At 40.6% G+C, this 27,014-nt stretch overlaps 1 protein-coding gene across 5 annotated transcripts in view; it reads left to right on the top strand.

Moving 5' to 3' along the window:
* Positions 1–27,014, top strand: part of ARHGEF9 (Cdc42 guanine nucleotide exchange factor 9) — a 386,748-nt gene that overhangs the window by 130,158 nt on the left and 229,576 nt on the right. The window contains exon 1 of one of the 5 annotated variants that reach the window (XM_006054277.3): positions 20,338–21,000. The exons of the other annotated variants lie outside the window; for them this stretch is intronic. The gene's annotated coding sequence lies outside the window, so the exon portion shown is untranslated. Of the gene's footprint in view, positions 1–20,337; positions 21,001–27,014 lie in introns of those variants that run through there. 5 annotated transcript variants of the gene reach the window in all.

The raw sequence follows: 27,014 nt of genomic DNA, 5'->3' as shown, positions 1-27,014 counted from the left end.
ACAGTTTCTGGGCTCTATTTATAATTCTCCAAAAGCACTTAACATATTCTACCCTGTCTCAGAGCTGTATAATGTTTTATCTCCATTATTACCCTCCACACACACACTAATACAATGTAATTGTGTTAAGGCAAGATCTGAGGCTTCCTCATCATGGTATTCTACATGTCTGGCTCACAGCAGGTGCCCAATTTGTTGAATGATTTAAAAAACCTTGAACCTTGCTGCCCTGGTCTCTTTGTGCACTGCTGTATATTGCCGCATAAAACCCAGCCCTCTCAGGTTTAAAAAAATTTTCTAAATTGGGTCAGTTTATTGACTAGGAATATCAGCTGCTTAGAGCTCACCAACCAACCTCCTCAGCAAGCACTTTCCAGTGAGCTGATAGGGAAGCCCGGGACAAAGAGGGATTGGATGAGCTCCCCCCACCTAGCAGCAGCTGCTCAGCAGTAGGATAGGGGAGGCTCAGAGAGCAACAAGGCCAAATATACAGGTCAAAACCCGATTTATACAGGCATAAAAAAACATGTGGTGACCTTAATGGCAAGGAGGCTTATCATCTAAAACTTACTGTGTCAGACATCCCAGAAGCATTCATTGAGGGATAACTTTCTAGCCTACCCCTATTCTAAACTTCATTTGAATCTTCTTTTGACTTCTCTTTGAAATGAAATACACACACACACACACACACACACTAAGCTGTTACTCGGTATATAAAATAATCATTTTTACATCCTCTGTTGCTAAACTTGGACACAAAGACTTTTCATCTGCCCACTTCTCAGCAGTGGAGATGAGCATGAAGACATCACAAAGGTGAACTGTCTTACACAAGGTCATAAGGTACCAAGGAGGGGCTCAAGCTTAAAATTAGAAGGTATCTTTGCCATCTTTTCTCCTTGCAAGAGTCCAAGGATGGAACGATGCATCACTGGAAATGAGCTCTCCAAAGGACTAGAGGGGGCAAATAGTGAGATGCAAATAAGTAGAATCTGAGGCCTAGAATACCTAAGAGCACCACTGTAGCAAATGCCAAGGGAAAGGAGTTGCCCACAGCTTAAAAACATGGGCCCCAGGGTGTGAATGACATAAACAAATGATAAAATGTGTTGCTACTGGCTACAGAGAGAAAAGTAGTTTATTGAATAAATGAATGATGTGATTATATGGACTGCAATAGCTCTTCACTTCTTAGGTAATGGGTAAGAGTGTGGGCCCCAGGCTAGTCTGTTTTCATTCCAGTCTTGATTCTACCACTTGATTCTTGTGACCATGGGCAAATCATTTAAATTCTCCAAATCAGAAAACTTAAGCCTTAGTTTTTTTTTAGTTTCCTCACTCAGAAAATGGTGCCTGTTATTCACAAATATATATTGAACACATGCTATCCAGGCACTGTTTTAGGTACTTGGGATATAGCAGTGAACATAACAGACAGAAATCTTGACCTTGTGGAACTGGCATTCTACTTAGAGGGATAGTTACAAATGATAGTCCTCACTTCTTAGAGCTGTAGGGAGGGGTAAATGAAATAATTCTTAAAAGGTGCTAGGCACAGAGCTTGTACCAAATGAATGTTCCAGGTTAAACTTGACTTGGCAAAATGGAGAACTTAGATGTTTTAGAGTAGTGAAAATGGTGCCTACCTTCCTGTCCTGTCTTTCCACCCTTCCATTTAGCTCCAGCCCTATTAAGAATAGAATAGATACGTACTGATGGACATCCAAGATCAGAAGGTAGAGGAAGTGGCATTTGAATTTGACCTTTAAAATTAGTGGGAGAATAAAGAGGTGGAAAGGCCATTACAGGCCAGGCCAAGGTCTTTGGGCTTTGTTATGTGTGGGGACACTGACAGTTTAGGAGTAAAACTGTCACAGACTAGGGAAGCTTTGACTGGGTGAAGGGTAAGAGGTCTCTATTCTTTGAGATTGGAAGTGGGTGACAGAGCTTCAGTTCTATGGGGTGTGTCTGTGTGTGTGTGTATGTATAAATTAACTGGAATTTCAGCAAATCGTTCTCGGGGAGGAATCCAGCATTAATCTTGGCAAATTACGTGAAAGATCTTATCATTGTTCTGAGGTGAAGTTTATAGAAGCCAATTGAAGCTACAGTCAAGCCAATGAAATATAGAGGCTGGGAAAGTCCAGGTAACTGGAAGGGCAACAAATACTGGTGATTCTGTAGCTTGAATTCAGGTCCATTATCCCCTGACTCCCTTCCCTCTAGACTTGTAACACCTTTTCCCACCCTGAAAGCCAACAAGAGCCCTGACTGCACCAAGTTCCCCAACTTTTATTTCAGTGGAACAGAATCAGGCACGATTTCCCAGATCTTTTGCCCCTCTGTGGAGGGTCGTTAAAGGACAGTACATTTGCTACCCTCAGCCTGGGCTTATTGTCTGTTGCTATACTATTGATACGGCCTCCATATAAGACTGACTTTTTTTTTCTTCCCATGTCAAGATTTCTGGCTTTCACCTTGCAGTGAAACATAGCAGTAAAGAGTGTGTTGGCTCTGAAATCAAACTGCTTTTGTTTGAAACCTGTTTCTGTTACTTCCAAGCAGTGTGATCTTGGGCAATATGGTGAATTTCTCTGGACCTCAGTATCTCTGTGTATAAACTGTGGAGGATAATACTTACCTTACAGGATTGTTATGTATGAGGATTCGGTAACTTTCTTCAGGTAAAGCTACTAGAATTTTGCCTAGCTCATAGGAAGTGCTATCTAAGTTATAAGCTAATGTCTTGCTCTAGTCACTTCCCCTTTGGGGGAGGGGGCTCTCTTTCCTCTTATGTGCAATACAATAATGCTTACCCTGTAGAGATCCTGAAGTCAGGAACCAAATGAATGAGATAGCATTTTAATAAGAAAAGTAATAAAGAATGCAGTGTATTTTCAGGGAGTGGTATAATGTCTAGGGCATGTTTAAGCAGAGTTTTGGGTATAACTGTAATTAATGCAAATTGTGGAAATTAAGGTGTAGATATAATTGGTGACCTTCATATAATGACTTAGATAGCTGAGATTAATTGTGGAGGGTTGCACCAACCTCTATTTTGATTGACATTAGGTGGTCTCTCTCTTACACACAACTTTAATTTTCCAGACAGTGAAATATTTCACAGCCACTTGTTACTTTTGACTGTTATAACTTAACACTTACATGTAGCTAGGTTATAGCTAATATTTAATAATGTCAAAGGTAATTTTATTCAGTCAGTCCTCTTAAAGGAGTTATAGATATTTGACTAATTTAAAAATTTATTTAAAAATTAAAAAACTAATATTATGATAAGTAACTTTTAATCTTATGTTAGAGTTTTGGAATTTCCATGCAAAATTAAAAAATGGCCATGTAAAATATCAGGAATGTGAATAGAGTCCAGTCAGGTCAATTTTCTCATCTGTCACCTGGGATTGATAATCCTTTCCCTGACAGGACAATGGTAAAACTAAAATGTGATCATAAATGTCAAAATGAGTAAAAATTATAAAGTAATATATACCTGTGAATTATAATAACAGTAATACTAACAATAATGATCATGTATTGAGTATCTACTTTGGGCTAAGTGCTTTTAATAATGATAAACAACACTCCATGCCCGATGCTATTTACAAAATTTACATGAATTAATTCTCACAACAACTTTAGTAAATACTGGCATCATCATCATCCCTGTGATACAAGGATGACACTGATGTACAAAATCACTTGTTCTAGGCTACATAGCTAATATGTGGCAATTCTGGGATTTGATCCCGGATAGTTTGATTGTGGAATGTATACATATAATCACTATACTGCATGCCTTTAGAGTCTTTCAGAGTTGTGTTGGGTAGTGTTGTTTAATGACAGTTAATCTACCCTGAAAAGCTCTCCCACTGGCCAAATAGTGACAAATTTTTAAAAATGCAAAAACATACACTCATTTCCTTCTCCACAAAACCAAAACATCATGGGTAAACGAATGAGTTGAGTCCATAAGAGTCTTGAATCTATAAGCATGCTGCTGCTGCTGCTGCTGCTGCAAATAAAACACTGACTCAATAGAATTGGGCAGAAATGCTTCAGGCAGCAACAATAGTGATAATAGCTAACATTTATTAAGTTTAATGCTTATTGACTTTATTAGATTACTTACTGTGGACCAAAGTGAAGTTGCTCAGTCGTGTCCGATTCTTTGCGACCCCATGGGCTACAGCCTATCGGGCTCCTCTGTCCATGGGATTTTCCAGGCAAGACTGTGGACCAAGGACTGTTCTAAATAATTTACACATATTAGCTCATCTAATCCTCACAACAGATGTAATCATTATCATCCCCGTTTTACACATGAGATAAATTGAGGCACAAAGAGGTTATATATTATATCCAATGTTCTGAGAATAACAAATGGTAGAGAAAGGATTTACCACCCAAGCAGTCTGGCTCCAGAGTCCTTTGTACTCATCCATCATACATTACTCCCCAAATACATTCACTTATATTCTTTCCTGAGGCTAAATCCTAGGTTGTTAAATATAGTAATTAACATTTGTTGAATGCTGACTGTGTGTCAAGCACTGTGACAGCTTTGCAGAAAGGGAGATAGATCCCTTCCAGGGCCCAAGAGTGGGACTTTTAGTATTCTTATCTAACGCTTGGAAATTAATTGTCTGAGGAGACGCATGTGCTGACAAAGCAAGAGACTGTTGGGAAGGGACGCCCTGGCAGGGAGCAGCAGGGTAAGGGAAACTAGAAGAACTTCCCTGCCATTGGGGTCACAGTCTCAGGTTTTATGGTAATTGGGTTAGTTTCTGGATTGTCTCTAGCCAAACACTCTGACTTAAGGTCCTTCCTGGTGGTGCGTGCATCACTCAGCCAAGATGGATTCCAGCAAGGATTCTGAGAGGTTGGTAGGACATATAGACTGGAGTCTCCTCTCTGCTTTTGACTTTTCCTGAATTCTTCTGGTTGGTGGAAGTTTGTTAGTTCCACATTCCTTGCCAAGACCTCCTTTTGTAAAATAATCTATGCAAGTGGCTACTATCTTGCCTTCCTAGAGCAGGTGGTTTTAGTCAGTGTTTTCTCTAACAACAAGACCAATTACAAACAAATTTATTTAATCTTAAAAATAATCCTGAAAATGAGGGATTATTTTTTAATCCCCAATTTGAGAAAAGGAAATAATTAGAAAGGATTATATGAGTTACTACTACAACCAAAACACTTAGATCTGTGCCAGGAGTGTCAAGAGTGGGGGCCCAAAGTCATAAAGCTAGCTAAGTGTTGAAGGTGGCATTTGAACTTCAGTCTTTCTTCTACCCAAGGCTATGGCAACAATACCTCCTCAATGTGTTCACCTTCATGGTCCCTCTAGATCTACTCTCCACACTTCAGCCAGAGTAATTTTTTTCTGAAATGTAAATCCAAGCAAATTCCTTTCATTTTTCCCCTTTGGTTTTTGGATAAATCCCCTCTAGGAGGCCCAGTGGCTACATCTGGGAGGGAGGGAAGAACCATAGGTGAAGGGCTTCTGAGAGATTGGTACTAACTCCTGCAGGGCCTTGGAGGCCTTGTTTGGATTTTATGTCAGAAGTCACTGGAGGTGTTTGAGATGGGCAGTAACATGATTTAAATGGCTCTCTGGTTTCTAGGAGGAGAATGGTCTCCAGGGCCTAAGGGAACTGGGAGCCCAGTGAGCAAGACTGCTGCAACATCCAGGTGGGAGAGAGTGTTGTTTTTGATGAAGTGGTCAGAGTCTGGAAATATTAATATTTAGAAGGTAAAACTGATGAACTTTGCTGACAGACTGGTTACGGGTGTGGGGGAAAATGAAAAATCAAAATATTGCCACTAGTTTTTTGGCCCCATCAATTATGTGATTGGTGGCATTGCTGGTTAATGAAATGGGGAAAATGGGGGCAGGGGAAGGGAATTAGTGAAAATTCAGAGTTTTTGTCGGATATGTTTGAGATGCATATAAGAGAAAGAAGCTGTGGGAATTCAGAGCAGGAGGCAAATATTTCCAGATGTGGAGATCAGGGGAGACTTTCTGACAAAGGTGGCGTGTATGTTATACTGGGCTTGGAAGAAGAGGTAGGATTGGGTATAACAAGTTAGTAGGAGGAAGGGCCATGGGAAGAGGATAGAACAATGTTTCTTAAACTGCAGAAGTTTTGCCTTTTTCAGTGATAACTTTACTTATTATTCTACTTTAAAGTAACCCATTTTTTTAAAGTTTGATACTAAAAAAGAGCTTTATACTGGTATTATAAATTGATTTTTGTTATCTGTTCTGAAATACATGTTTAAAATAAGCATCTATTAATGATCTTGTTGATGTAATAACAGCTGGCATTTGTTGAATACTTACTGCATGGTAGAAACAGTTCTAAGTGCTGCAGATCAATAATTTTGTTTCAATCTGACACTAATTGCTTATAAATTCTGTTCTAAGTGCTTTACATGTGCTAATTCGTTTAATACTTTGTGACAGTGTTATGCTATAGGGATTGTCTTTCATGTTTGACAGATGGGGAAGCCATAGCCCAAAGGGGTCAGGCAACATGCCCAGAGTTGCACAAATAGTGAGTAGCAGAGCTGGTCTTTGAGCTCCAGGTCTGAATCACTACTCCACTGGCTCTCAGTCTTGGTTGGCTATGAAAATCACCTGTGTAGGTTTTTTTTTTTTTAACACTCACATTTAATATTCATTTTTTTAAATACTCACCCCACCCAGACCAATTAAATCAGAATCTCTGGGGTAGGACTTCGGCATTATGTCTTTGGAAAGCTCCTGGACAATTCTCATATACAGCCAGGAGTGAGAATATTTGCCCTATGCAGTAAGACTTCCACCATGCATAATCACCCCTTAACTACAACACTCTGGAAAACATGAGCTTAGGGCATTTGAGGCAGAGAAAAGCAGGCAAAAGATGAAGATGTTCATTAGCAGCTAAAATAAATGAATGTGGCCTCCTTTAGATTCACAGAGGTCCAGGAGTTCATGCATCTGGTGGGGAAGCAGCAACTGACACTGGGGATGTACTGGGTAGAGGGTCATACAGTCCTCCAAGATGAACTTGGATCACCTGGTTCCCAATTAACATGCTGTCTGATCTTTTCACCAAATTTAATTTGCTGGCAGATTATTAACTTCCAGTTGCTGAAATGTGCTGGGGCCTGAGAGGGGGAAGGAAGCCTAGCAACAAATTACATGGCTTAGCAACGAATTTCCACACTTCAGTTACAGCAGATGTGGGAGTCTGTGCAAAATTGCCACTGTTGGAGCTGAAAAGACAAGTCATAAACTAGTCATGCAGCAGCAGCTGGTAGCAAGTAAGGGGAAAATACCTTACCACTAATTCACTGCTTACATATTTTTCACTCAGTTTCCCCAACGTTAAAATAGGGATAGGTTCCAGGGATCAAATGAAAAATCTCTTTGCTTTTTTAGCAAATATGAACTTGGATTAAGAGTTATTTCATTTTGTATTTATCATTTATAGGGCACTTACCATGTGTATTCATTTCCTATTGCTACTGCACAAATTACCACACACTTGATGGCTTAACACCAACAACATTAATTTCCTTAACGTTGTGGAAAGCAAAAGTCCGAAATGGGTCTCACTAGTTAAAATTATGGTGTCAGTGATAATGTATTCCTTTTGGGAGACTTTAGGAAAGAATGCATTTCTTGCTTTTTCCAGCCTCCAGACACTGTTGACATTCTTTAGCTTAAGGCTACAGTCCTTCTTCAAAGCCAGCACTGGCTGATCAAGTCTTTTTCACATCACATCACATCATTCTGACACCTACTCTTCTGCCTCCTGCTTCCACATTTAAGAATAATCCAGGATAATCTCCTTATTTCAAAGTGTCTGATAAGTGTTGACTGAAAAAAAAAAAAAAAAAAAGGACACAACATGAGAGCTGTGAGTTTCAGTTTTATTTGAGAACTTATTGGGGACTATAGCAGAGGAGACAGCCTTGAGAAACTGCTCCAAAGAAGTAAGAGGGGAGATCAACATATATGTGATTTTGGTGACAGGAATACCTGCAACCAAGCACACAACTTGGTAGAAGTTTGCTGTTAGTCGTGAAGAATAGATGTCTTAGTTAATGGTTTTAGCGTGCTTTTATAAGCATGGGAAGATGCAAGAGCTTGGGTTCATGGAAAAAAAATGTTCTGAAAATATCTACCAATAAGAAGGTCTATTCTTCCAGTTTCCCAGAATACAGAGTGCCTAATTCCTGATATCCAACCTGAACTGTTTTCAGGGTATGTTAAAGGTCAGTGATTATAGTGGCTAGTGACATAATTATTGTAGAACTAGATGGTAAGCAACATTTTTAGTTGTCATTAGCAACCTTAATTCCATCTTCTATCTTAATGCTCCTTTGTCCTGTAACCTTTGACCTCTCCTTTGTTCTGTAATCTAGGATTGTGAGGGAGTGAAGTCACTCAGTCCTGTCCCACTAGATATCTTTGGGACACAATTAGTCTGCTTACCACACCATGAGTGAGTGAGTGAATGAAGTCACTCAGTCCTGTCTGACTCTTTGTGACCCCATGGACTGTAGTCTATCAGGCTCCTCCATCCACAAGATTTTCCAGGCAATAGTAATGGAGTGGGTTGCCATTTTCTTCTCATGAATCAGTCACTATTCTAAGTGCTGTACATGTATTTAGTTTAGTTCAGTTCAGTTCAGTCACTCAGTCATGTCTGACTCTTTGCAACCCCATGAACTGCAGCATGCCAGGCCACCCTGTCCATCACCATCTCCCGGAGTTCACTCAAACTCATGTCCATCGAGTCAGTGACGCCATCCAGCCATCTCATCCTCTGTTGTCCCCTTCTCCTCCTGCCCCCAATCCCTCCCAGCATCAGAGTCTTTTCCAATTAGTCAACTCTTCGCATGAGGTGGCCAAAGTATTGGAGTTTCAGCTTCAGCATCAGTCCTTCCAATGAACACCCAGGACTGATCTCCTTTAGGATGGACTGGTTGGATCTCCTTGCAGTCCAAGGGACTCTCAAGAGTCTGCTCCAACACCACAGTTCAAAAGCATCAATTCTTCAGCACTCAGCTTTTTTCACAGTCCAACTCTCACATCCATAAATGACCATTGGAAAAACCATAGCCTTGACTAGACAGACGTCTGTTGGCAAAGTAATGTCTCTGCTTTTGAATATGTCATCTAGGTTGGTCATAACTTTCCTTCCAAGGAGTAAGCGTCTTTTAATTTCATGGCTTGCAATCACCATCTGCAGTGATTTTGGAGCCCAAAAAAATTAACTCTGACACTGTTTCCACTGTTTCCCCGTCTATTTCCCATGAAGTGATGGGACCAGATGCCATGATCTTAGTTTTCTGAATGTTGAGCTTTAAGCCAACTTTATCACTCTCCTCTTTCACTTTCATCAAGAGGCTTTTTAGTTCCTCTTCACTTTCTGCCATTAGGGTGGTGTCATCTGCATATCTTAGGTTATTGATATTTCTCCTGGCAATCTTGATTCCAGCTTGTGTTTCTTTCAGTCCAGCGTTTCTCATGATGTACTCTGCATATAAGTTAAATAAGCAGGGTGACTAGATACAGCCTTGACGTACTCCTTTTCCTATTTGGAACCAGTCTGTTGTTCCATGTCCAGTTCTAACTGTTGCTTCCTGACCTACATACAGATTTCTCAAGAGAAATTTTTCAGAGTTTTCCACAGTTTATTGTGATCCACACAGTCAAAAGCTTTGGCATAGTCAATAAAGCAGAAGTAGATGTTTTTCTGGAACTCTCTTGCTTTTTCTATGATCCTGCGGATGTTGGCAATGTGATCTCTGGTTCCTCTGCCTTTTCTAAAACCAGCTTGAACATCTGGAAGTTCACGGTTCACGTATTGCTGAAGCCTGGCTTGGAGAATTTGGAGCGTTGCTTTACTAGCGTGTGAAATGAGTGCAATTGTGCAGTACTTTGAGCATTCTTTGACATTGCCTTTCTTTGGGATTGGAATGAAAACTCACCTTTTCCAGTCCTGTGGCCACTGTTGAGTTTTCCAAATTTGCTGGCATATTGAGTGCAACACTTTCACAGCATCATCTTTCAGGATTTGAAAGAGCTCAACTGGAATTCCATCACCGCCACTAGCTTTGTTGGTAGTGATGCTTTCTAAGGCGCACTTGACTTCACATTCCAGGATGTCTGGCTTTAGGTGAGTGATCACACCATCGTGATTATCTGCGTCATGAGGATCTTTTTTGCACAGTTCCATGTATTCTTGCCACCTCTTCTTAATATCTTCTGCTTCTGTTCGGTCCATACAATTCCTGTCCTTTTTTGAGTCCATCTTTGCATGAACTGTTCCCTTGGTATCTCTAATTTTCTTGAAGAGATCTCTAGTCTTTCCCATTCTGTTGTTTTCCTCTATTTCTTTGCATCGATCGCTGAGGAAGGCTTTCATATCTCTTCTTGCTATTCTTTGGAACTTTGCATTCAGATGCTTATATCTTTCCTTTTCTCCTTTGCTTTTCACTTCTCTTCTTTTCACAGCTATTTGTAAGGCCTCCCCAGACAGCCATTTTGCTTTTTTGCATTTCTTTCCCATGGGGATGGTCTTGATCCCTGTCTCCTGTACAATGTCACAAACCTCTGTCCATAGTTCATCAGGCACTGTCCCTGATGAACTATGGACAGAGGATCTAGTCCCTTAAATCTATTTCTCACTTCCACTGTATAATCATAAGGGATTTGATTTAGGTCATACCTTTATGGCCTAGTGGTTTTCCCTACTTTCTTCAATTTCAGTCTGGATTTGGCAATAAGGAGTTCATGATCTAAGCCACAGTCAGCTCCTGGTCTTGTTTTTGCTGACTGTATAAAGCTTCTCCATCTTTGGCTGCAAAGAATATAATCAATCTGATTTTGGTGTTGACCATCTGGTGATGTCCATGTGTACAGTCTTCTCTTGTGTTGTTGGAAGAGGGTGTTTGCTATGACCAGTGCGTTCTCTTGGCAAAACTCCATTAGCCTTTGCCCTGCTTCATTCCATATTCCAAGGTCAAATTTGCTTGTTACCCCAGGTGTTTCTTGACTTCCTACTTTTGCATTCCAGTGCCCTATAATGAAAAGGACATCTTTTTTGGGTGTTAGTTCTAAAAGGTCTTGTAGGTCTTCATAGAACTGTTCAACTTCAGCTTCTTCAGCATTACTGGTTGGGGCACAGACTTGGATTACTGTGATATTGAATGGCTTGCCTTGGAAATGAACAGAGATCATTCTGTTGTTTTTGAGATTGCATCCAAGTACTGCATTTCAGACACTTTTGTTGACCATGATGGCTACTCCATTTCTTCTAAGGATTCCTGCCCACAGTAGTATATATAATGGTCATCTGAGTTAAATTCACCCATTCCAGTCCATTTTACTTCACTGATTCCTATTAGCCTCACTTAATCTTCACAATGACCCTCTAAAAGTAGAGAGTATTACTATTTCCAGTTTACAGACAAGAAGACTGAAGCATGCAGAGGTTAATTAGATTGCCCAAGGTCCCACAACTAAGAAGTAATAGAGTTAGAATTTGAACCCATGGGATCTAACTCCAGAGTTTAACACTCTTACCTATTTACCTAACCAACAATGGTGCAGATGTCCCAACCAGATTGGGATGGAATCTCATTCAATTGTATATACCCCAGTGCCTAGCACACTCCCAGGCTGGCATGACTACTGAACTGAATCAAGTAAGTAGGCATTTATTTAATGGAGAGCAGATATGAATAATTGATTAGAGGCAGAAAGATAGAGTATCATTTATGAAAAAGAAATAAAATGCCTGGGACAAGGAAGGGACCAAGAGAAAGATTTTTTTAAGGTATTTTAGAATAATAGGGTAGTTATTTGGGTTAGACCTAATTATAATTTTCCCTCCAGCATTCATCTTTACTACCTCAAAGCCAATCTAATGCTTGGCTTACATGTTAGGAATTACATTCAGCTGCTGGTAACAGAAATGAAATATAACAGTAGCTAAAATAACATAGACAATTATTTTTCTATCATGTAAAAATGATCTAGATAGAGGTAGGCTGTTCAGGGCTGGTATGGTGACTCTATCATCCTTAGCACATGGTTTTCATCCTTAAGGTCACAAGTTAGCTACTAGAACTCAAGCTGTCACATCTGTATTACAAACAGTGGGAAGGACAAAAATGGCATATGCTACCTACCATTGTTTTAAGGAGCTTTCCTGAAAGCTCCACCCCAAGAACTTCCACTGACCTCCTATTTGGCAATCTTAGTAGCAAAGGACTCCTGATGCATTCATACTCAAGAAGAAGGGAAATGGGTTTTTGTTAAGCAACTAGTTTCCCTAAAACAACTCTTAAGAATGAGAAACAAGCCTCTGAGAGTCCATGACTCTGCCTCCTCAGCACATCTTTCTTCAGGAAGCCCTAGGATAGACAGTCGTCTATCCCTTGTTTGGAAGAATGCTGTGAAATTTAAGGAGGGAGAGGTAAATCATAAATGCCTCTAGGAGTTTAGTTGATAAGTTACATGAGCGGTATTACAGAGTGAATTCATTTGAAAGTGGTGAGGAACATGGCAAAACCCTTTCTGAAGGAGGCAGCCACTATTTAGCTCCATTGGACCCTGGTCATTTGGAGAAGTGAACCTATTTTGCCAGATCTTATAATTTAGTTCAGTGGAATTTGGAAATCCAGATTTTTGTGCAATATTGTTTTTTTTTTTTTAATGTTGGATCAAATTTTCTTAAAATTTTGTGATACAAACTAAACAGATTCTAGCCCCAAGATACTAGTTTTCAACCACCGGTTTAATGAAAAAAGCACTACATTTGGAGAACAGGATGCTAGTTCCAGATGTGCTGTGTGACAATGTGTAAGTATCTTCCTATCTATGGGCTTCATAGTCCCCATCTTTATTCTGAAAGTGTTTGACTAGAGAATTTCTATGGAGTCTTTGAGCTCTGATGTTCTATAATTTTTCCTTATATGTAATAGTCAAATGAAAGATCACTTTATTTAAAGTTTTCTAGATATTTATTCAAAATTTTGTTTTTTAGGAGACATAACCCATCATATATTGATTTTCTATCTCTAGAAATATTATTTAGTCACTTATTTACCATTTGTTGTCAAAACTTTCTTAAATAGAACCTACTTGCTTCATCCAACTCATTTAGGAATTTAATACCACTGAAAGTCCTACTGAACTTAAATTTTCTAATGTGTTCTGTCAATGGTGACATCAACTAATAAATGGTTGATATTTCCATCTAGCTCAATTATTTCTTGTAACATTTCAGCAAAGGTTGGTGGGGAAGATGGGGAGTACTGGAATGAATCAAATCTAACAAGAATTCTTCTGGGGAAGAGTGAAAGAAGCAGACAGCTAATAGCAGAAGGATATAAAATTAATCAAGAAAAACTGCTATTTAAAAAAAAGAAAAAAAAAAGAAAAACTTCTATTTTTGAGCACCTACATCTGCTTTCTATATATTATGTCATTTGATATACCCACAAACTAATTAGAGGTATTTTCTTCCCCTTTTATAGTATGGAGCAGGGAATGGTAACATTTTTCTGTAAAGGGCCTTATAGTAAATATTTTAAACTTTGTGGACCATATTAGGTCTCTGTTGCATGATTTTCCTTTTTTTGAACAATTCTTTCAAGATGTGCAAGAATACACAAAAACAGCATAGCATGTGTGCAGGATTTGGCCCACATCTGCTAATGCCTGGTTGAAAAGGTTAAGAACATTTACACTGCAGACAGCAGATTTAAAATTCTGGATCTGCCTCTTAGTAACTGTGTACAATTGAACTAGTCACTTAGACTCTCCCTTGCCTCAGTTTTTTCATCTGTAAAAATGGGATAATTATACAACTTACCTCACAGGGCTGTTGTGGAGATTCACTGATTTATTATTTGTAAGTGCTTAGAACAGTGTCTCTGGAGAAGGGAAAGTCTACCCACTCCAGTATTCTGGCCTGGAGAATTCCATGGAATGTATAGTCCATGGGGTTGCAAAGATTCGGACACAACTGAGAGACTTTCACTTTCACACTTTAGAGCAGTGTTTCACACATAGTGTTGATTGAATAAACAAGAAAGGCTAGAATCTGATCTTGGAATGGGAGGATGTTTGGAGAGTGTGCTTCTAACTACTCTCTGCTGCTGCTGCTGCTGCTGCTAAGTTGCTTCAGTTGTGTCCGACTCTGTGCGACCCCATAGATGGCAGCCCACCAGGCTCCCCCATCCCTGGGATTCTCCAGGCAAGAACACTGGAGTGGGTTGCCATTTCCTCCTCCAGTGCATGAAAGTTAAAGGTGAAAGTGAAGTCACTCAGTCGTGTCTGACTCTTAGCGACCCCATGGACTGCAGCCTACCAGGCTCCTCTGCCCATGGGATTTTCCAGGCAAGAGTACTGGAGTGGGGTGCCATTGCCTTCTCCAGACTGCTCCCTAGTGTGCTTATAATTGTACCCTATGGGTAGCTGCTCCTTATACATCTATTACTGGTAGTCCAGTGTTTCCAATGTGGTTCACGACTACAGCTGCTCTGCTCTCTGTATTAAGTGTCTCACATGACACATCAAGCACACAGAATTGCTGGCCAGTCCAGCCCAGGTCCATGTGCCTCTTGAACCAGAATCTTTATGCCACACTGCCTCTATATAGACCACTCAAGAAGCTGTTATCTAGGGAGCAAACACTTCCCCTTCCCTAAAAACACATACCACTGTTATATCAGCTTTCCTCTTACTAACCCGTAAAAGAACCCCTCTCAACTGTACTTGACAAAGCTGACTATTCCTTCATCATTGAAATTCTGTCTTCCTTGGTTTCCAGGACACTCTTCTGGTCTCACTCCTTCCTCACTGACTGCTCCTTCTCAGACTCCTCTGCTCCTTTCTCCTCATTTTCCCAGTCTCTAAATGTTGGAAGGCCCCAGGGCTCAGTCTTTGGACCTTTTCTCTTCTCCTTTTATATTAGTGTCTTTGGTGAATTCCTCATCTAGCCTCATAACTTTAAATAACATTTATACATTAATGATTCCAAGCTTATATCTCTGGCCTGGCCTGCCTGGACACATCTAGCTGCCTATTTAGTATTTTCACTTGGATATCTAATAGGCATTTCAAACTTAATATTTCCCAAACTGATTTCTTGATATAAAACCCCATATCTGGTTCTCTTGCAATCTTCTCTGCTTCAGTAAATAAGTAACTCCCAACTACTTTCTTCTAGATGCTCAGATCAAAATCCTTGATAACTCATTTTCTCTCACATCCCACATCCAATTCATCAGGAAATCCAGTTGGTTCTACCTTCAAAATTCATGTGAAATTGATTATTTCTCTCATGCTACCACTCTAGTCTAAACCACTATCATCTCTCACTGTTACTGCATTATTCTTCTTTCTGTCCTCTCTGTTTCCTCCTTTAACCCCCTAGAGTCAATTCTTTACACAGCAGCCAGAGTGAGCTTGTTAAAACTTAAGTCAAATCATGTCACATATTACTTCTTGGCTCACCATTCTTCATTTTTATCCCACCTCATTTAGAGTAAAAGCCTAATCCTCACGATAATCTATTAGACCCTACATGCTCATGCCTATTACCTCCATGACCTCATTTCCCACCATTGTCTTATTGCTTACTCCATTCCAGTTATACTGCCCTTCCCTATCTTATTCCAAATCACCAGGCATATTCCAGTCTCAGGCCTTGCTTGCTATTCCTTTCACCTGGAACACTCTGACCTCAGATGTCTACATTGCTTTCTCACTTCAATCAGGTCTAGTTCACATGTCTTCTTAGTGATATTGTCACTGACTATCCTTTTAAAAATTGCATGTTTGTTACCCCCATCTTCTCTGCCTTTTCACCTAACAGCATTTTTAACCATTTGACATACAATAAATTTTATTTATTTATTTTTCCTTGTTATCTGCCTCTTTCTGCTAGAACATAAGTTCTATGAAATCAAAGATTTTTTGACAGCTTCATTCACCAAAATATCCCCAGTACCAGATACAGGAAGTGCCTAGCACATAGAAGGTGCTCAATAAATATTCTTTGAATAAAAATAAATGACAAGAATTCTTCCCTGCCACTGCCTACTTATATCTCTTTACATGTCCGCAAGAATATAAGATAGACCTAATCATCCTGAGACGGAGAAGGCAATGGCAACCCACTCAAGTGTTCTTGCCTGGAGAATCCCAGGGACGGGAGAGCCTGGTGGGCTGCTGTCTATGGGGTTGCACAGAGTCAGACATGACTGAAGTGACTTAGCAGCAGCACCCATCCTGAGAAGACAAAGCAGCAGGCTCACAGAAGAATCACACCCCAAAAGGAAAGAAAGATTGATGGAAAATAAGCAAGTGGTCTTATGCCTGCCTGTATTTCATTTGTCTGACTCCCAGGGTTTCATGAGGTTCTTTCAATGTATGCTCTGTGCTTTGGAGACTAGGATATTTTCATTGCTCCTAACACAACTGTCCCCCTATCCTAGGCCCCCTTTTCTTCCTGGCCATCCTGAATATTAGACCCCAAACACTTTATTTTGTGACAGGCTCAGATTCCTCACCAGAGCAAAGTGACAGACATGATTCACTACTTGTAGGGACTATAGTTTGTGTGGGGCTATTGGATGTACAAGTATGCGTGTGTGTGTGTAACTACATATAGTTTGTATCATATTTGGACCCACTATGTATGAGTGTCACTTCATGTGGTCAACAACAGATCTGTCAAGGTCTTTTACCATCCTTAGAGATCCTTACTGCAATCTTTTCAACCCTACCCCCTACCTCCATCCCACAGTTAATCACTATCATCAGGGTTAACATGTGCCAGAAACTGTGCTAAAGACTTTATGTGTATTCACTTGTTTACTCTTCACAGCAACTTTTTGATATAGATACTATTAGTATTCTTGTTCTTCTGATGAAGAAACTGGGATCCAGAGAGATAAAGTAAATAGCTTATGTTACTTTATCTTGCTCTCAGCCAATGTTGGCTTAGGAAGACATATTTCAAACTCTTTTGACTGGAACCCACATTAAAAACTATATATTCAACATCACAACTAACATACAAAATAGAAACAAACTTTTCAAACAATTTATTATTTTCCATGTAGTTAGGCATTATTTATTATTTGCCATGTAGTAAGGCATTAATGCCTTATTATTTGCCATATAGCCTGAAACTTTCTCTTCAGTTAAAAACAAAAGCTAATCAGGACACACCTAATTGGCTTTATTATCCAAATGGGTCCACATTAGTTCATTGAAGGCTTGCAGTCTACCCTTTGAAAATCAGTGCTTTAGGCTGGGCGCCCCCTTTCAAGGTTACTTTCATTTCTCAGAGACCTCAAAAATGTCTCCAGTTCCAAAAGGGGGTTATTATAATACTGGAATGTGAAGAATCAAGAGGAGCATTAGTTTCGGGGGCGGAGATGGAGACACCCCTAGTATGCCTTAAAGCCTCCAGTAAAAGGTGAACCCTACATGAGTCACTGTACCCTTCTCAGAAATACCCTTCTCTGAACCCACCTGGAGCCCTTTTTAAAATGCCTTCTCAGAACATAAATTCATTAAACAAACATTTTCTAAGCCTCTGAACACTAAGTGCTCTGCCAGAGGCTGTGGGGAAGCAAAATTATGTGGGGCAGACAGGCTCATAAACATCTAACTACATATAGCAAGCAGTAACAAGTGACATAAAAAGGTTGCCAGTAAAATGTCGTGAGCATACAGAAAAAAAAGAGATGGATTTCAATTTGGGTTGAAGCTTCCTAGAAGAGATGACTTTTGAACCATGCCTGGAAGGATGGCTAGGACTTAGACAAGCAGAAGTAGGGGAAACATTTCTCAAATTATATTTTTAAAATTAATTAATTAATTTGAATTGGAGGCCAATTACTTTACAATATTGTAGTGGTTTTTGCCATATATCGACATGAATCAGCCACAGGTGCACATGTGTTCCCCATCCTGAACCACCCTCCTGCCTCCCTCCCCATCCCATCCCTCAGGGTCATCCCTGTGCACCAGCCCTGAGCACCCTGTCTCATGCATTGAACCTGGGCTGGAAATCTATTTCACATATGGTAATATACATGTTTCAATGCATTCTCTCAAATCATCCTACCCTGGCCTTCTACCACAAAGTCCAAAAGTCTGTTCTTTAAATCCATGTCTCTTTTGCTGTTTTGCATATAGGGTCATCGTTACCATCTTTTTAAATTCCATATATATGCATTAATATACTGTACTGGTGTTTTTCTTTCTGACTTACTTCACTCTGTATAACAGTTTCATCCACCTCATTAGAATGGATTCAAACGCATTCTTTTTAATAGCTGAGTAACATTCCATTGTATATATGCACCACAGCTTTCTTATCCATTTGTCTGCTGATGGGCATCTAGGTTGCCTCCATGTCCAAGCTATTGTAAACAGTGCTGTGATGAACATTGGGGTACACGTATCTCTTTCTTTTTTTAATATAAATTTATTTATTTTAATTGGAGGCTAATTACTTTACAATATTGTATTGGTTTTGCCATACATCAACATGAATCCACCACGGGTGTACACATGTTCCCCATCCTGAACCCCCCTTCCACCTCCCTCTGCATACCATCCCTCTGGGTCATTCCAGTGCACCAGCCCTAAGCATCCTATATCATGCATTGAACCTGGACTGGTGATTCGTTTCACATATGATATCATACATGTTTCAATGCCATTCTTCCAAATCATCCCACCCTCGCCCTCTCCCACTGAGTCCAAAAGACTGTTCTATACATCTGTATCTCTTTTGCTGTCTCCCATACAGGGTTATCATTATCATCTTTCTAAATTCTATATATATGCTATATATATAGCATATACTGTATTATATGTTAGCGTACTGTATAGGTATTTTTCTTTCTGGCTTACTCCACTCTGTATAATAGGCTCCAGTTTCATCCACCTCATTAGAACTGATTCAAATGTATTCTTTTTAATGGCTGAGTAATACTCCCTTGTGTATATGTACCACAGCTTTCTTATCCATTCGTCTGCTGATGGATATCTAGGTTGCTTCCATGTCCTGGCTATTATAAACAGTGCTGCGATGAACATTGGGGTACATGTGTCTCTTTCATTTCTGTTTTCCTCAGTGTGTATGCCCAGCAGTGGGACTGCTGGGTCATATGGCAGTTCTATTTCCAGTTTTTTAAGGAATCTCCACACTGTTCTCCATAGTGGCTGTACTAGTTTGCATTCCCAAGAACAGTGTAAGAGGGTTCCTGTTTCTCTGCATCCTGTCCAGCATTTATTGTTTATAGACTTTTGATAGCAGCCATTCTGACTGGCAGGTCAGGTGGTCTGGTATTCCCATCTCTTTCAGAATTTTCCACAGTTTATTGTGATCCACACAGTCAAAGGCTTTGTCATAGTCAATAAAGCAGAAATAGATGTTTTTCTGGAACTCTCTTGCTTTTTCGATGATCCAGCGGATGTTGGCAATTTGATCTCTGGTTCCTCTGCCTTTTCTAAAACCAGCTTGAACATCTGGAAGTTCACGGTTCACGTATTGCTGAAGCCTGGCTTGGAGAATTTGGAGCCTTACTTTACTAGCGTGTGAGATGGTGACTGAAGCCATGAAATTAAAAGACGTTTACTCCTTGGAAGAAAAGTTATGACCAACCTAGATAGCATATTCAAAAGCAGAGACATTACTTTGCCAACAAAGATCCATCTAGTCAAGGCTATGGTTTTTCCAGTGGTTATGTATGGATGTGAGAGTTGGACTGCGAAGAAAGCTGAGTGCTGAAGAATTGACGCTTTTGAACTGTGGTGTTGGAGAAGACTCTTGAGAGTCCTTTGGACTGCAAGGAGATCCAACCAGTCCATTCTGAAGGAGATCAGCCCTGGGATTTCTTTGGAAGGAATGATGCTGAAGCCTAAACTCCAGTACTTTGACCACCTCATGTGAAGAGTTGACTCATTGGAAAAGTCTCTGATGCTGGGAGGGATTGGGGGCAGGAGGAGAAGGGGACAACAGAGGATGAGATGGCTGGATGGCATCACTGACTCAATGGACATGAGTCTGAGTGAACTCCGGGAGTTGGTGATGGACAGGGAGGCCTGGCGTGCTGCAGTTCATGGGGTGCAAAGAGTTGGACAAGACTGAGTGACTGAACTGAACTGAACTGATTCTGACTGGCATGAGATGGTACCTCATTGTGATTTTGATTTGCGTTTCTCTGATCATGAGTGATGTCGAACCTCTTTTCATGTATTTGTTAGCCATACGTATGTCTTCTTTGGAGAAATGTCTGTTTAGTTCTTTGACCCATTTTTTGATTGCGTCGTTTATTTTTCTGGAATTGAACTGCATGAGCTGCTTGTATATCACATGATATTATTTTAAAAGCATGTGAGCTGGAAACTGTAGATACTCAGTGAGACTAAAGAGTATTTAGAAGATCTAGGGCCAGGTTATAGAGACTTGTTAATATCTTTTTAAATAGTTTGAGCTTCGTTTTGTAAGCCATGAGGATTCATTAAAAAGGTTTCATGAGAGGAGGATCAAATAATGCTTTAGGGCTCTAACTCTGGAAGTAGAGTGAGAATGGATTGGACGGCAGCAAAAATGGAGGTATATTGGCACTTAAGCAGTTGATGTGATGGTCAGGAGAGAAATAAAGGGTTGGCCTGAAGCAACTGTTATAAGTATGGGAAGGAGGGGATAAAGAAAAAATGCCATAGGGGCAGAGGCAACAGGACTTGGCAACTAATTGTATATATGTATGTATAGGTGATGCCTTCTCTCTTCCTTCCTGGTTTACCCCTCACCTCTGGACTTCCACAGAAGCCTGATGAATTCTGTTAATCCACCTATACCAGGAAGAGGAAGCATGGGTGTGGATGGGTGTCTCCTGCTATGCAACTGGTGAGGAAGAAGAAACATTGCATCATAGGTAAGCTAGGAGGCTAGGCTGAATGCAGTCACCTTGTCCTGTTGCCATAGCATTTCAGAAGATCATTGAAAGGGACCTTCAGTTCAGTTCAGTTCAGTTGCTCATTTGTGTCCGACTCTGGATCCTGCTGTGAAGATATTCTGCTGTGAGGAGTGGTCAGATGAGGATGGAATGTAGCAAGGAGGGAGTCTTTAGGAAAAGTCTTAGCCTTGACCTCTTCAGCTCACCTCTTTCCAATTCTTCCTCCTTTCCTTTCCTCCCACCTCCTCCTCCCTCTTCTTCTTTCCCTTTTCCCCTTCCTCATCTACCACTGCTGCCTCCTCTAATTTCTTTACCCTCCTTTTTCTCCCTCCATCACTTCATCCTTTTACCTCTCCTCCTTATTCTCTTATTTTTCTACTTACTCTCTTCATTTCCTCTTCTTTTTCTCCCATTTCTCCCTCCTTTTTTTCTCCCCTCTCCCTTGACTGTCCTCAGCACCTTCACCAGGAAAAAAAAAATGTCCTTGAAGTTCAGGAGTCAGAATTTGGAAACTGAGAGGTGACTCAAGTCATCCAGGTTGATGGGAGTCAGGGGGTGGGGGGGACAAGTGTTCTTGAAGGAAACTTACCTTCTGTTAAATGGACACCTTGCTGGTTTTCTTTGCAATGCTTTTCCTGGCCAAGCATGCCTCTGGCTGGAAGAGTCTCTTCTTGTCCTCTGACCATCCCACTCTTACCATCCCCAGGCCTGGGGAATGGTTAGCAGAAGATTTAGTAGTTTTCTCAGAGACGCTCTCAATGAGAACTGGGACTGGAGCCCATGGCTCTTGCTTCTTCTTTACTTTTTCTATTGGCCTCTCACTTCTGTAAGTGTGGACCATGGGTCAGTAGTATCTGTATCACCTGATAATCTATTAGAAATGCAGAACCTTAGGTTCCACACCAGACCAAACTGAATCAGAATATTCATTCAGAACATCCGTGAATATTAAAATTTTAAAGGCATTGCTCTTCGTGGACTACATCCCTATACAGACAAAATCATTCCTAAATCATCCCATTCTGAGTTTGTCTGAAACTGTGTCTGCATGCTAAGTCACTTCAGTCATGTCTGACTCTTTGCAACTCTATGCACTATAGCCAACTAGGCTCCTCTGTCCATGGGATTCTCCAGGCAAGAATTCTAGAGTGGGTTGGCATGCCCTCCTCCAGGGGATTTTCCTGACACAGGGATCAAACCCACATCTCCTGCATTAGCAGGTGGGTTCTTTACCACTAGCCCCACCTGGGAAGCCCCCCTGGAACTATGAAGAGGTAAAGAAGTAGAAGGTCAGAGAGCCCTAGAAAGCAGGAATCACCACTCAGATGTCTTCAGAGGCTAGATAGGGGCCAGTAGTCAGGCACAGTGGCTCTAAAGAAGGAAGCTGCCACTTAGCTAAGCTGATGGCTGTATGGTGGGAATATCAGCCCTAGGCTGCCAGACCTTCTGATGTTTCTAGAGAAGCTGGAACTTCATATTTTATATGAAATATCCCAATTAAAAATATATATCCATATATATTTGTTGAGCATCCCAAAACTTAAAGCACTGGTGGGCTGTTGGCCAGACTTTCCATTTTCAGCCTTTGATGTAGTCTTGGTTTGTTTTTAGCAGCAGGGATGCTTTGTTTAACCAGAATCTTAGCTAGAAATTTAATGCATTAAGCAGATGAAAGGAGAACTACTTGGTTGAAGTGGGGCCCAGAGCTCCTCTTACTCAGCCTCCCTCATGTCCCCCAGAAAACGAAGTGGCCTCTGAAGGACACTCTCTGCACTCTGTAAAACCACAGATCAAAAAGCATTAAGAGACTCTAACAACAACATTTGACAGGTAAAAAGTCTGAATTGCTTGTCCAAGGTCACACAGCAACTCAGCAGTCATCTGACTCCCAGTCCAGTGTTTTTTTCATCTTGGTTCACTGACTTCTTTGCATGGTTCTCTAACACACCCTTCCATCAATGGAAGATTCATTCTACAGCATCTCTGGCAGGTATTCTTCCAGACTCTACTTTGTGGCCTTCAATAATGGGAAACTCATCATTTCATAAGGTTGAACATCAACATGTGAGTTTGTTTTGCCAGAGAATCTTTGAGCAGATACACAGGCAATACCTCTGCCCAGATGGGGATTTTTTCTGTTCACCCAAATGAAGCTAGTAGTTCATGCAGTTATTTCAGCTCCTATCTTTGTAACTAAAAATGAATAGTGTATTTTTGGATAGGAAAGAAAATCTCTTAGATAAACAAGAAGTTGTTTGAGTCTGAAAGGCATGGCATATGGGAGAAAGTGAAGAGGGAGAGAAGGAGGAAAGAGGTGAGTGCTAGGAAAAGGGTTTGACTGAAATGAATGTGAAGTTATTTCATTTATCTAAATTTGAGAGTAAAGACCCCATGGAGAGCTTACAGGAGGAGAGTAACTAATGGATCTCTGCCACAGAGGAAGGAATAGGCTTTTTGTCTGACTGGTGGCTGTGATCAAGCTAAAGTTGCCTTGGGGGAAGGCAGTTGGGCCAAGGACCCTTACATTCAGGGAAGTGATTTCTGTAGCAGCTACAGCCTCAGCTCTGCCTGCTGAGGCCTGAAGAAAGACAAGTGTGACTACTTCCTTCCTGCTCTTCCTTGGGCTGCTTGAAGCTACATTAAGAGCTTATTTCAAGTGTCTCAGGATCCACTGGATCTCTACTCTGGCTTGGATCTGCAAGATCATTGAGCTGCTTGGGGAGCTTAAGGATGAGGAATTGTGTTCCTAGACAAGTGACTATCTTAGCTGATGTTCCCTCAGAAGAAATGGGAGTACACATGTTCAGCAAACCTTCTCCCCCAAATCAGGAACCTTAGCTGATCTCAACATCTCTGACTATTAATTATGTATCCATATATACATGAAGATGTTTCCTATCCTTTTTTTAGCAAGGAAAATTACCTCAATGACTCCAACCTAGTGGCACGAGTTTGGTCTAGAGATGGGCTTTCTACACTTTAATGTGCATGTGAATCACTAGGAATTTAATAAAAATACTGGTGTTAAGTCAGTAGGTCTGGGGTGGACATGGGAGTCTGCATTTCTAATAAACTCCCAGGTGATGCTGATGTCACTGGTCTGATCTCCAGACTTTGAGTAGCAGCAAAGGGATAGATGACCTTAAAAATTCATCTAGTTGGATTTTTCTTCTCAAAGTCTAAGCCAATGTATATTAAGTCTATATATTTAGATATATACCTATACACACTTTTCCTATTGCACTAACATCTTGCTTTAAATTCCTCCTTGTTTTTGCTTATTTGGGATGACATCTATCATGTTTAGCATTTCTTCCTCTCCTGCCTTCAAAACTCTCAACTCCTTGGAAGCACAAGTCATCTGCATCTGGCACCAACTCTCCTTTCTTTTTTACTTTCCTCTCCTGATATTCTGGTCCTGCCTGCTTCTCTGACATTATCTCCCACCACTCTCTTGTGTTTTACTACATTCTGCCATGTTGATCTTTTTCTGCCCCTCACACATATCAGTCTAATTTCCAGTTCTGAGCCTTTGCTTTTGTTGTTCCTGTTGTTTGGAATGTTCTTCCCCCAGCTCATTTTTTAAATTAACTAATTTATTTATTTTGCTGTGTCTGATCTTAGTTGCAGCACACAGGATCTTCATTATGTCATGTGATCTTTCCTTGTGGTGCACGGACTCTCTCTAGTTGTGGCACCCAGTCTCAGTAGTTGTGACATGCAAGTTCCAGAGTGTGAGGACTTCAATAGTTGCAGCATGTGGGCTTTCTAGTTGTGGGGTGTGGGCTCTGGAGCACATGGGCTCAGTAGTTGCAGCATGCAGGCTTAGTTGCTCTGTGGCATGTGGAATATTAGTTCCCTGACCAGGGATCAAATCCATGTCCCCTGCATTGCAAGGCAGATTTTTAACCACTGAACCACTAGGGAAGTCCCAGCTGGTTTCTTATCATTGTGGTGTCAACTCCGATGTCATCTCTTCAGAGAGGCCTTCTTTGGCCACCCAGCTAAAATAATGTTTTTCTTTCTCAGTTACATTTTATTATATCACCCTGTTTATTCAGGTATTACCTAAATCAAATCGCTTATGACTATACAGTGGAAATGAGAACTAGATTTAAGGGACTAGATCTGACAGAGTGCCTGATGAACTATGGATGGAGGTTCATGACACTGTACAGGAGACTGCAATTAAGACCATCCCCAAGAAAAAGAAATGCAAAAAAGCAAAATGGCTGTCTGAGGAGGCCTTACAAATAGCTGTGAAAGAGAGAAGCAAAAAGCAAAGGAGAAAAGGAAAGATATACACATCTGAATGCAGAGTTCCTAAGAATAGCAAAGAGAGATAAGAAAGCCTTCCTCAGTGAGCAATGCAAAGAAATAGAGGAAAACAACAGAATGGGAAAGACTAGAGATCGCTTCAAGAAAATTAGAGATACCAAGGGAACATTTCATGCAAAGATGGGCTTGATAAAGGACAGAAATGGTATGGACCTAACAGAAGCAGAAGATATTAAGAAGAGGTGGCAAGAATATACAGAAGAACTATACAAAAAAGATCTTAATGACTCAGATAACTATGATGGTATGATCATTCACCTAGAGCCAGCTATCCTGGAGTCTGAAGTCAAGTGGGCCTTAGGAAGCATCACTACAAACAAAGCTAGTGGAAGTGTTGGAATTCCAGCTGAGCTATTTCAAATCCTAAAAGATTATGCTGTGAAAGTTCTGTCAATATGCCAGCAAATTTGGAAAACTCAGCAGTTGCCCAGGACTGGAAAAATCAGTTTTCATCCCAATCCCAAAAAGGCAATGCCAAAGAATGTTCAAACTACCACACAGTTGCACTCATCTCACATGCTAGCAAAATAAGGCTCAATATTCTCCAAATGAGGCTTCAACAGTACATCAACAGAGAACTTCTAGATGTTCAAGCTGGATTTAGAAGAGACAGATGAACAAGAGATCAAATTGCTAACATACATTGGATCAGAGAAAAAGCAAGAGATTTCCAGAAGAACATCTATTTCTGCTTTATTGACAATGCCAGAGCCTTTGTGTGTGTGGATCACAACAAACTGTGGGAAATTCTTAACAAGATGGGAATACCAGATGACCTTACCTGCCTCCTGAGAAATCTGTATGCAGGTCATAAAGCAAGAGTTAGAACCAGACATGAAACAATGGATTGATTCAAAATTGTCAAAGGAGTATGTCAAGGCTGTATATTGTCACCCTGCTTATTTAACTTGTATGCAATGTACATCATGCAAAATGCTGGGCTGGATGAAGCACAAGCTGGAATCAAGATTTCTGAGAGAAATATCAATAACTTCAGATATGCAGATGACACCACCCTTATGGTAAAAAGTGAAGAGGAACTAAGGCGCCTCTTGATGAATGTGAAATAAGAGAGTGAAAAAGCTGGCTTAAGACTCAACAATCAAAAAAATGAATATCATGGCATCTGGTCCCATCCCTTCCTGGCAAATAGACGGGGAAACAATCAAAACAGTAAGACACTATTTTCATGGGCTCCAAGATCACTGCAGATGGTGACTGCAGCATGAAATTAAAAGATGCTTGCTCCTTAGAAGAAAAGCTATGACCAACCTAGACAGTTCGTTATTTTACCCACAAGTTCCATTTAGTCAAAGCTATGGTTTTTCCAAAGACATGTATAGATGTCAGTTGGACCATAACAAAACCTGAACACTGAAGAATTAATGCTTTTGAACTGTGGTGTTGGAGAAGACTCTTGAGAATCACTTGGACTGCAAGGAGATCCAACCAGTCCACTCTAAAGGAAATCAGTCCTGAATATTCATTGGAAGGACTGATGCTGAAGCTGAAACTCCAATTCTTTGGCCACCTGATGCGAAGAACTGACTCACTGGCAAACACCCTGATGCTGGGAAAGATTGAAGGCAGAGGAGAAGGGGAAGACATAGGATGCAGTGGTTTGATGGCATCACTGACTCAATGGGCATAAATGT

This window comes from Bubalus bubalis, chromosome X (assembly GCF_019923935.1).
Source record: "Bubalus bubalis isolate 160015118507 breed Murrah chromosome X, NDDB_SH_1, whole genome shotgun sequence".
Classification (NCBI taxonomy): Eukaryota; Metazoa; Chordata; class Mammalia; order Artiodactyla; family Bovidae; genus Bubalus; species Bubalus bubalis.
Note: the sequence above shows the minus strand (reverse complement) of the source record. Positions and strands in the feature narration are given on the sequence as shown.